A 13,097-nucleotide genomic window follows, 5' to 3' on the forward strand; every position below is an offset into this window, starting at 1 on the left:
AATTTATCAAAATTTCGCAAAAATATATAAAAAAAATATACGACTCATCTAGTAGTAGATTTTATGATCTAGGATCGTAACTAACCATCACGGAACCGCGTACGCAGAATAAATTTTCAATACTGAACCCGTGTCGTTAGTTCTTCTCAAGGGTTCATACGCGCTAAGCCTTATCTCCGAAACGTGAAGGGTAACAACAAAAGTGTATGAAAGTTTGCTCTAATGGGTTTTTAATACTTTATTTAGACTCTCATTGATCCCGATATGATTGATTACGAACAGATATGGGTTGGGGAGCAAAAGGCTTTAGAAATTTAATTTAACGGATTACGTACGTGATGAATGTTGAAAATTTTGTTTTTATTCCATTGTGAGCATATATAAAAGTAAAGTCCTGATTCATCATCAACATAGAGATTCAACTGCAAGATATATTATAGACGAGACAATATGGATAGGTTTTGAAAAATTCTTATTCTTAGGATAAACGGGGGCAATAACCTCTCAATATTCATTTTCTATAGTAAATTTATATAAACATAAACATAACATAATCAGCCTGTAAATTTCCCACTGCTGGGCTAAGGCCTCCTCTCCCGTTGAGGAGCAGGTATGGAGCATATTCCACCACGCTGCTCCAATGCGGGTTGGTGGAATACACATGTGGCAGAATTTCGTTGAAATTAGACATATGCAGGTTTCCTCACGATGTTTTCCTTCACCGCCGAGCACGAGATGAATTATAAACAAATTAAGCACATGTAAATTCAGTGGTGCCTGCCTGGGTTTGAACCCGAAATCATCGGTTAAGATGCACGCGTTCTAACCACTGGGCCATCTCGGCTCTGTTGTAAATTTATATAATAGCAAAATTTCAGTGATTATATTTTATGTACACTGAGACACACTGAAGTAACAATCGTGATTGGACAAACGTGTATGTAAAACTCTACTTAAATGATCGCAGGTGAAGCCTAATTGTGTTAGTGTTTTAATGAAAACAGTAACACAATTAGGCTTATATTTACTTTTAGAAATATTACATGTTATAAAATGATATGAAGCATTAATTTGTAATATTTAATCTTATTATATAAGTATGTATCTAATTTTGCTGTTGGTCGAACAGTAGTTTTTTTAAACTAACGGTGACCATTATCATGATTTTAATGGTGAGTGAGCCAGTGCAATCACAGCACAAGGGACTTACCATCTTAGCTTCCAAAGTTGGTGGCGCATTGGTGATGGGGAGAGTAATAATGGTTAAATTTTCTTACAGCGCGAATGTCTCTGGGCGGTGCTGACCTTTGCCTCATCGTCTAACTATATAATAAAAAAAATATATCGAAAAAGATAAGGTGTTTCTATCTTAAATCAATAAATATATGTATTTTAACTTAAAATAAACATTACTAGACACTGAGATAATCGATTTCATCGCCCTACATATTCGTTTTTTAAATCAAAATATAAATAAAAAAATTTTATGCTCTGTAACGAACTACTCTGTAAACACGAGATATCTCTCGAGCTTAACAAATACCGTTGAGATAACAATATTTCTAGAGGCAGGTGTGAAGCGTCGACATGTTGTTTCGCTGCTCGCGAGCAACAATCATTCGCTTGAGTAAAGAACGTACGAAGTAATTAATTATATAATAAATATTTTAAGCTTGTAAATAAGACATTATTCTTTTAAGCATTGGTATCTTAATAGATAATGAAATAAATTAACAAATGTCACCTAGTTTGAAAAATGTACAAAAACCTAGACTGGGTTAGACCTATTTATAAAAATAATAATCCTTAATTAAAATATCACAAATGCACAAGTGACTTTATTTGTTATGTTAACACTTCTTAAGAACGACCGATCATCATGAAATTTTGCATACAATTTGATAGGGTACAGAAAAGGTCAGAGGGTACCTAACACGTCCCCCCCCCCCCAACGTACACGCGGTGAACCGGGCGGAAACTAGAAGACGATAAATGCAAAATTAATATGGATATGACTTTGAAGAGACGAGAAGAATAACCGTAGATAGGTCAAATTAATAATTTGATTACAAATTGCAAATGTATCGAGATCATATTATCAGTGATCTGATAATATGATCTCTATATATATATTATTAATGCTAATTAGCCGCCTCGTTGATCTAGAAGCAATTCTTACAATCCTCGCCTCGCAGCACGTGTAACCACGTGACCTAATTTGTGACCTTTGATAAAGATCCACGTATCCTATAAACTGGAATCTCTGCGATCATTATCTGGGATAAAATTATGCTATGTATGTTACGTAAAATTTTAATTATACTTACGTACTTTCGATTTCATTACACAGCATATTCTTTTCAAAGCACTTATAGCGGATTATGAGAGTGCACCTGTGTTTTTGCATACATACTAAAATATACTTTGTAACATTTAACATATCTCCGAATTGGCAGCCCTGACCGGAATCGCTCAAGAGGACTTAAATACAAACTAAGTTACTATGTTTAAATTGGTTTTTTTTTTAAATAATTGAACTAGTTATCCTACCCGGCTTCACACGGATATGATCAGGGTCTATATACAAAGTATACATATATTAAAGAACGAACATACAAAGAAAAATTCTTGTTTTTTTCCGACTAGGAAAGATAAAGTTCTCGGATTTTATGTACTGCGTCTGTCTGCTTATTGATGAAAATCGCATTAAAATCCATTGCGTAGTTTAAAATATCTAAGCGGAAATATAATATCAAAATATAATAATTGAAAAATCAACAGTTTTCAATAATATTTTCAATTCGAATAATGATGCTCGCTTAAGCTTTCTCGTTAGTGCCATTATGTCGAACACCTTAAACGTAAAGCCGCACAATAGACGCATACATACGTATGTATGTCTTCGAAGATATTTTCTCTCAAAGAAACTGGTACCGTTTGGCGCGTCTCGGCTAATGAACTGGAAAAATAAGAATAAGCCGTTCTAACTCCTTTTATGTTAATGATGTTTGAAAAAATAAATTTGGCGTGAAAACGTGTCTGCGAGGTATTGTCCCGATATTCGGTTCGATATTTTGATGTATGTATTATATTTATAATAAAGAGAACTATCGGTACACCCGGTTAGAATAAAGTTCCATTCGCTATATATTATTTATTAAACAAATTAGCTACGTTTGAAAGTATATAAAATGTACAAAAAAAAAGAACATATATATATTTTTTTTTTTTAAGTAAAATATGAATAAATCTAACACGTAAGCCATAATCACATTCGTACCAATTACTATACCTACATGTATATATATATATAAGATATATGCTTGTAAACATATATAAACACACACTATAGCATAAGTGCCGTGACGTTAAAAGTCTTATATTTCTTTCAGGCTAACTGTCGTTCGTCAAATGTCTGGAGTGTAACGTACGGGAAATTCGTTTCAAAATATTCATATTGTTACCAATACCCTACTACTAAGTTTATAAAACATAAGGCAGATGGAGCACGTCAAACATTATAGTGAAGCAATAAAAGCGAATACAAAATCATAATCAAATGCAGTTGCATTTCCTCCGGGTAATCACCCGGTAGTGCGAAACGACGCCTCTTTTTGTTAATACGTCAAAAGTGCTGACACTTTAGTTATTCATTACTACATTTAAATAAAACATCCAAAATGATTGAATATTGTATCTGTATATATAAAAGAATTCAAATTGCTTACGACATTCAAGAACTCCATTAAAAATACTTTATAAATACTGCAGACGACTATAAACGATTTTATTATAAATTGTAAATTTATTTGCTTGTAAATTTTATGGTTTCGGAATATTTATTAGTCTATCAGAGTAATATAAATTTTATTTTAATTTTATATATGCATTGAGTATAGATTTATTTATTTATTTATTTATTTATTAGATCACCAACAAAATACACACTAAAAACAATCCAGATACATGAATAAAAAGTAAGACTAGTGGTATCTTACTTATAGGTGATAACAGCATGCACAAAATAAAAGTTAAGCGACAACAAAAGGAAGGTAAAAAATGCTAATTAAAGACTATTACAAAACAACAATAAATTAAAATAAAGATAAGAACACAATTAAACTATCTAAACTAACAATTTTGAGCAATTATAGTTAATATTTTATAGTTAATATTTTACTTTTAAATTTTTTCATATTATCGAAAATATCTAAATCTTTGTCTCCGCTTATTGAATTATAGGCTCTCATAATTCTATTGAGAGGGGAGTAATGACCCAAATTAGATTTAGACATATGCTCTGAAAAAATCGTGCGTTTGCTAGTGCGTAATGACTTGGAAGGCGCGGAAATATGTATCCGCGATAATAAGTCTGGACAATCCAAAGTGCCGTTAATCAGTTTATAGATGAACATGTTGTCCAGTAAGCGTCTTCGATCGGCAAGGGTGTTAATTTTGAAAAAGGCTATTCGATCTTTGTAATTAGGGAGTTTTTTTGCTAAGCCAAATTTAAAGCAGAGATGCCATAAGAAACGCTTTTGAATGCTTTCCAACCTTTTGGCGTAAACATCGTAGTGCGGGTTCCAGACCACACTGCCATACTCAAGTCCACTACGGACAAAAGCGTTGTACAATGTGATCAAAGTCGAAGGATTTTTTAGATCACTACAATTGCGTAAAATGAAACCAAGACTTTTAAATCCCTTTGAACAAATGGAATCAATATGAGTGTGAAAACGTAATTTTTTGTCAATAATGATGCCTAGATCACGAATCTCAGTCAATTCTCGTAAACAGACATTTTTAAGTCTGTATGTTCTTTGTGGAATGGATTTCAATCTGCTGAAACTGACCAGATGACATTTGTTAACATTGAGACTCATTCCATTCCCGTCACACCAGTCGCTTAATCGATTCAAATCGCATTGGAGAAATTCAACATCGTTAGGGGAGGAGATGATACGAAGAAATTTAAGATCGTCAGCAAATAAGAAATAATTAGAATTACAGAAACAGTCGCATATGTCGTTAATGAATATATTAAATAATATTGGACCTAAATGAGACCCTTGCGGTACTCCAGAAAGTGTTTTAAATGGTTTAGATTCATAGCCATTGACTACTATTACAGATTCCCTATTGTCAAGATAGGATTTGAACCAGTCGAGCAAACGACCGAGGATACCATATTCGGATAACTTATTGAGTAATATAGTATGGGGGACCTTGTCGAATGCTTTACTAAAATCAGTGTAGATGACATCAACAAGCTGGCGTGAATCGACTGCAGTGGTAACAATGTCGGTAAAAGATACTAAATTTGTCGACGTCGATCTACGACTAAAAAAACCGTGCTGAAATGGAGTAATTACCTGTTTGAAATGCCATTCTAACACAGGATATACCATTTTCTCAAAAATTTTTGCAAATGTAACGAGAATAGAAAAGTAGAAGAATAGAATAGTAGATATATATTTCAGAGCCCTACCTAGACTGTATGTTAAAATCTCCCTCTCTCATCTCTTTATTGGACTCTCTCTAACCACCCAATCAAAGAGTAGGTACTGACAAACGCACATTTTTAGCACGAAATCGTGCTATTATTGAGCATTCGTTACTAGTAGCAACTATTTTCTTGCTATAAGCATGCTTATTTACAAAACTAGAATGCTGCACTTTCGATCGTTCAGAGTGTGTTTTTGAGTTCATTTTATTTTTGTTAAGAAATTCATTAAGACTCAGTATACCTGCAATCTCTTAACATGCTGATTCTTTTTCATTAAGTATAAAATTAAAAGATAAAAAAAATGCAGTACACGGACTTGGTGTAGTACGTTTAAAGTAGTTTTACCTACCATCAATAAATTTAAAAATAATTTCTTATAATGTTCAAGTATGACGTCATCGTAAGTATAAAAAAATATCGGTACCGAGTCTAGTACTATAAATCTATAGACGATTGAATCTACTAAAAACGAGAAATAGCACGTGTTTCGTAAGATATACGTAAACAAATATTATAATTTCATTAAAAATTTCATTCTATTCTTGATTTCATATAGATAATCCTATAAACATAGATAATTTTCTTTATAAACAAACGATAAGCCGATTGCTTGTTTATGTAATCAAAGATTACAAGAGTAAGAAATCAGCACACGCCGAAGACGCTTAGCAAACTAAATGCACAGACAATGGCACCCTATTTATCCGTAACCATTGTCGAACAAACAGGTGTTTCATTCCCATCCCACCACATAAACAATATCGAACAAAGGCTCGCTGAGAACAATAAGTAACATCAACACTATACGCTTATGCAACTAAAACATAGTCCTGCTCGGTTCCAACCGCAAACTATACTATCAATTGAAATCTACCCACCCGTAGATCCTCAATACAGAGGAATTATATGGTCCGAAGGTACGCTTTGTCGTAATTGGTTCGACTGAAATAAGACTTTAACTCTATCGTGTTAAGATTCGGATTACCTTGTTCCGAGTGTATTTAAGATTATAATAACTTATATCTTTTTACTTTTTATTTTTATCTATCAATGATGAATTAAAAGACGATACTAGTTATGACTTTAACAACTAAACTTATGCTTGATTATATTTAATAAACATCCATCAAAAACTTTTATTTAGTACGCGTTTTAGAATGATTTTGTTAAGTATATTGTAGCAGGCATTTTCCACGTACATTCATATAAATACGTGTATAGGAAGTAATACAAAACTAAATATTTATGTTTTATTTATTGAATAGGTATGTGGACGAGAAAATGGGCCACCTGATGGTAAGTGAACACCATCGCCCATATACATTGGTGCCGTTAGAAAACCTTACCGTTAAACTAGTCTCAGTCACCCTTAAACCAGAACACAACAATACTGAGTATTATCGTTTGGTGGTATAATAAGTACCTACCCAGACGAGCTTACACAGAGCCCTAGAACCAAGTAAAAATCGCCACGATGGGCAAATTCTATAACGCGTTGCAATTATTTACGCTTTAATAGCATGTCCACGTAAAGAAATTACGGTGAACGAATAAATCACTGGATTCGTATTTGATCGCGTCAGACGATAACGCTGCAATTTGGAATTCACAAAATATTGCATCGTTAGAGTTTCGCAAAAACGACGTTTATGTAAACTCTGCAAATGCTGCAAAGGTACCAGACGATTTTTTAAAACGACAAATACACACAGATTTTATGTTTAAATAAAAATGAAATTGAAAATTGCATCATGGTGGAGGAAATATAGAATCGAATGTATTACTTTAAAACAAAAAATAATGTGGCTATCAACTGTTTATTGACTCTAAGGGGGCTTAAATAATAAGCAAAGCTGTGATGATGTCGTCCAGTCCGATATCAAGGGAAACCAGCCAATAACACAGGGTACATTACAAGTGTGCACAAACACAGGCGCAGTCTCTATTCCCTCACTCTCATAATACGATAAAATAATTCAGACTCAAGGCCGGCTTTATGTTATTTTCGAAGAACGGAAGTATTCTTCACAACTAGCAGAATTCGAGCTGTCACTGAAAGCTTTTCAACAGAAAAACCTAATAACTTTTTATCGCCCCGATTGAACCCATAACCTCGGGATCTGTAGCCTTATATCTAGCCTCTAGACCAATGAGGCAGTCGAGGAAAACTGTGCCTATCATTGTACTTATAGAAATGATATTCATTTCAAGTTAAATAATTATGAAATTTTTCACTAATATCACTAAATAATCTATTTTATATATATAACTATAATTTATTAACTTTCAAATTAATCCTTAAATTGTCAACCGTCACGTCATTTTCGTGGAACTGGCGTGTTTGGATCCGATGTTCATCCAATAACATGGCCCGTAAACAACCGTCCAGAACCCAGACGCGCTTATTGTCTGGTATGACCCACGCATAGGTCATAATTCAGCCGTTGAAATGCAATTAGCGGGCTAGGTGATAACACTGCCACAATATATCCCGATGAATGAAGTTAGACGTATGAGCCATTACGATTGATCGAGCGATTTCAGGATTACTATTTTGAAAGAGTTCTAAAGTTTTACAAATAATAGCGTTTTTATTGAAATTATCAATTAGGTACATCGTTATTATATTACTTATTATGACTTATTATTACGATAAAAAAAAACTACACGGAACTCTGCCATAAAATAAAATACGCACCTGACCAACAAATTAGGATGTGAATGTATATATATATATATTCCATAAAAAAAATACTTTTTTGCAGCTTAGTAAGATTATATAAGTTTAAATACAATAAAATATATATCTTTTAAATATGTTGCTAGTGCAAGCTCGAAACATTTTTTACGTTTTTCCTTGCATTTTTGGAAAAGCTATATTATATTATATATTTAGCAGATTGCCATAGAAGATTGCACAGTGGTTAGAAAATGTGCATCTTAACCGAACAGGAAAACATCGTGAGGAAACCTGCATGAGTTTAATTCCAATCACATATCACATGTGTACCCACCAACCCGCACTAGAACAGCACCACGCTGTTATATATACCTTACTTTAGTTTAGTTTTTTTATGTATTCCGCATTACTGACAGTTTTAGTAGCCCAACATATAAAAAACATTAACCTATATGACCCTGTATATGATCAACATATCGAAAGTTGTCAACTGAGGCAATGAAAATAAGCGGATCACGATATTCGAGAAAGTAACATAACACCTCCATTAGAGGAGCGTCTCAGGATAGATGGCACTTAAAATGACGCTGACGAGAGAATGGCCAAGGCTAGTGCCTACATTGAAGCGACTTAAAAATTGCCTGAGACTGCTATTTGATGGAAATTCACTAGCGACATCGTAAAGGGTAAACTTTTAGTATAATATGAAAAGGTTGCGTGATGGAGATTGACTTCGGGAACGCACCTGAGTTCTTTGTGTTAATAATTAATTTGAATAAGAACGATCATTTCCCAACGTGACATAAACTTTTTTTATTTATTTATGTATATTAATGGCTGTGCCCGCGACTTCGTGCGCGTTTGAATTTAACAAAAAAGTTATTGTTGTAGCCTAATTTACTCCTTATTATATCAGTTATCTGCCAGTGAAAGTCCCGTGAAAATCGGTCCATCCGTTCCAGAGATTAGCCGCAACAGACAGGCAGACAGACAGACAAAATTGAAAAATATGTTATTTTGTATATGTACCGTGTATACATACATATGCATTTAGTAAAAAACGGTTATTTTAATATTACAAACAGACACTCCAATTTGATTATATATATAGAAGATTAGAATAGCCATAATGATTCATAATGACTTTGATCACTCAGAATGATGGAAGGATTCTAACGATACCCGATACATTCAAATCTTTTCTGACATTTAAAAGTGGACTAAATAAAGTCACATACATACATGAACCCTGAAAACATGGCACTCCTTTTTTTGGCAGATGTAAAAAATAATGTAGAATAATAAGGGAATATAAAAGTTATATTATGAAATAATTTTGAAAATACGATATTAAAAAAAAAATCAAGAAGTCAAAAATAAAACCAAGGTCCTTCTAAATTATTCGCATAAAAGGTCGGTAAAAATGTCAATATCCTTAATTTGCTATGTTGCTCCTTCTAAACAAATCTTTCTATAATATTTATTTTTAGTTTTAGTAGAACTATGTCTAAAACTAACTTTGTTATTTGAGTTCCTTGGACAGGCGCACCGGACAAGTCTGGACACGTCTGTAAACAATCAATATGCAAATTCGGTTAACTCACCCCCAGATCCTGTATTTATTGTTGGACACAAATGGCGTTCGTTATACTGATAATGGGACGTATATTGATTTGACTGTCACACTATTTAGACGTTAATGGTGTTCAAATAAATGAATAAAATTTATCTTTATTAATTATTTACTAGAAAATCACTTAATTGGCAGATTAAACTTATTGACTTTCAAGATTAAATGAATGTCATTAAAACTATGAGAGTACCTAAAATATTTGCAATAAAATCAGTTAACACGTGATTTTTAGGCACATCTTAAACTTTTGACAAGTGTTTTTACTTCTTCAGAAGTGCCAACTTCAACATGTTTGGTATATTCTATTAAAAAATAATTTTATTGGTATGTGTTAATATTGTAGATAAAATCTAATCACATTTTGAATGCAACTGCAGACTTCACTGATCTGAATAATATAATGTTACGCTTGGATACACATTGCTTAGCATAGCTGAGTATCTAAACTATTGTGAATATGTTTACAATATTTAATGATGCATGAATATAATTATAATTTAGCTTAGTAATTGATAATATGTTAATTATAATCACGTTCATCGGACGACTGTGATTAATGTCTAATTTCAGGTAACGGATTAAATTAAGACCTGAATCAAATATTAATGCTATAATATGTTTAGTTTCAAGTGTAAGTAGCAGTCGGTGAATCCCTACCTAGTGGAGCTTCCCCATATTCTGATGGAATAGCCTTGGTGCTCTGTGGAGATTTCTCGACGCTACTCCAAATGCAAGGTGGTGTCACGACAGCCAGATTTTCATCAGGTACGATTATGTATTATATAATCGGTGAACTGTCTGGTACCTGAAACTTAAATAAAGAAAAACAAATTCAGCTTAAAAGTGTATGTAGATTTTTTTGACGATTGATAAAACGTTTCCTGAATCGAAAAATATAAACGTCAAACTGTTACCAATTTTTTTTTTAAATCGTAAATTGTGACTCGGTTGCCGTTATATTTGTCAAATATATTTTTGTTATTTCTATTTCATGCACGTGCCATGAACATTTTAAATCCGTGTATAATTGAGAGTCTGTTATGCAAATTCGACCTTTGGGTTATCCGATGTAACGATGAAACGAAACCATTTGGATGATTTTATATATGCCTATATTGGTCCACCCTAAAGTGGTCTATCTGAAATATCCTTAAAATTAAGAAAGTATATTTTTATCTTATCTTACGTTGTATTCTTGCACTCTTGCAGGAATGCAGATTTCAATTAAGTTTTAAATTAAAATTGCGACCAGCACTGCATTTCTGCAATAGCAGTAACAAAGAAACCTAATATCCTGGAAGATAAGACGACGAAGCTAAAAAAGCTTATAAGCATTTAAAACAATCCCATTTAACCACTAGAGCGAAAATCGCCTGCATGAAACGACCTTAGCCTTTGCGTGCTGCACGGAATGCCCTTCATAACGATTAAGCGAATTTAGTAACTATTCCAACATCTAACTACCAGACCGGAGAGATTTACATTACTAAGCTCCTAGAAATTAATTTTCAAAAGAGTCATCTCAAAGTGGTCAGTAATTCACTTACATTATCACGAGTTTCCGAATCACTGACCAATTTGTCCATTATACTACGAACTCTCTTGCTACTATTGTATTCTAAGAAAAATCGATTTTGATGGACCTTGTTTAAATGGTTGATTCAGGCGTTTAGTTATAAAAGGCCTTCCTCACCCCTCTTTACAATTAACAAAAGGCCAAATGGTGAGGTGGTGAAAGATTTTCAAGGGTTCAAAGTTAAGTGGACAGGGTTTGTTTATGACTGTGATTGCAAATGACATGCGAAATGAAGTGGAATTGATTGGTTATGGGGAATAGGGCCATCCGACGCAAAGGTCAGATTCGCTGTGTCAGATAATAATATGGGCTTATTTTGTCATGACATTTTACAAAGAAAACTTTTAGGAAATTACATATTAACATTGTTTGAGAGCCCTGGAATGGCTAAGAAGGCCTTGCCTGCATAAAATTTTGGTATTGACCCATCGTGACCGGGCCTCTTCTTCGTTTGAGAAACTTAGGAGCTTATTCCACTACCCTGGTCTAATGTGATTTAGACACACATTGTCATCCAACACATGTTTTCCTCACGATGTTATCCTTCTTCACTGAGGACGAGACTAATTATTAATACAAATAAAAATTGAGTAGCGCTTTACAGGGTTTAAACACTCAATCATCCGTTTAAGATTCAGGCGTTTTTATTAGCTACACATCCCAATCTAAGCCATTCAGGGATTCACTTAAATACATAAAAAATCTTCAAAATTGGTCCAACCGCTTAGGAGATCTTCTGTTACATACACGCGTACAAGATATATATAAAGATATGTAGTATGACTAGAATAACACGAATGATCTTCTGAGCGTAAAACGAATTACGAATTTCCGTGACGATACAGCCCAATGTTCAGGAAACCCTTAAAATTTACAGAACATTCCGACATCAACATAAATATTTTCCAACACACACCTCACATTAGTCCGGCGTGCGGGTAACATTAAAATTTCGTGTAATAGGAGATAAATCTTCACGCCATTACCCGGGGCAGGACAGGTGCTCTTATTTTTATCCAGGAAATTGGATGGCCACTTTAATTTTGGATACGTTACTTTGATACATGTCCCGTGTTAGGGTGGCGGTATGCTAGATGTAACCAAAGTTGTTGATAGGTTTTGTTTTTAAATGAATATCGAAAGTTTTTCTTTATTTATATAGAATATTATTTCTACGTTCAATTTCATTAAAGTATTATGGAACGATGTCGAAAATTATTATTATTCTACTTTTGTACTATAAATACTACTTATGTACATAATTTTATGGTCTTTATGTTAAAAGTTCTTATGTAAATAAAATTCATTAGTATACAATGGCGTGACCGTTTAATATAAAACTTGATATATATATATATTTTGTTTTAAATAAAAATATAAAGTTTTATCTCCCTAAAACAAAATACGTAAGATGAATAAAAACTACAATAGAATAAGAAATTTCGGCTTATTATAGAATTATCAGGCTTACGTGTCAATGACATCATACGACGTATATTCTTTCCGTAAATAGCAACCGTTAGATAATTTCGTTACTCTGTCATAGAGCAGAGTGGCGCAGTGGAAGCGTGCTGGGCCCATAACCCAGAGGTCCGTGGATCGAAACCACGCTCTGCTAGCAACTTTTTTATTTTATTTTTTTTCTTTTAGGTATATTTGGTTTGTTGCGTTCGTGAATTAATCAAATTTTAACAGAATAGTT

The 13,097-nt window shown here is 33.3% G+C and overlaps 1 protein-coding gene and 1 non-coding gene across 10 annotated transcripts in view; both read left to right on the forward strand.

The window, feature by feature from the left end:
- The window catches only part of LOC113399630 (uncharacterized protein), a 325,751-nt gene that overhangs the window by 167,274 nt on the left and 145,380 nt on the right, over positions 1–13,097 (forward strand). The gene's annotated exons all lie outside the window — the stretch shown is intronic.
- On the forward strand, positions 12,942–13,013 carry Trnam-cau (transfer RNA methionine (anticodon CAU)). The gene has a single exon. It is a non-coding gene; the product is annotated as a tRNA-Met (tRNA).

Source organism: Vanessa tameamea, chromosome 15 (genome assembly GCF_037043105.1).
Source record: "Vanessa tameamea isolate UH-Manoa-2023 chromosome 15, ilVanTame1 primary haplotype, whole genome shotgun sequence".
NCBI lineage: Eukaryota > Metazoa > Arthropoda > Insecta > Lepidoptera > Nymphalidae > Vanessa > Vanessa tameamea.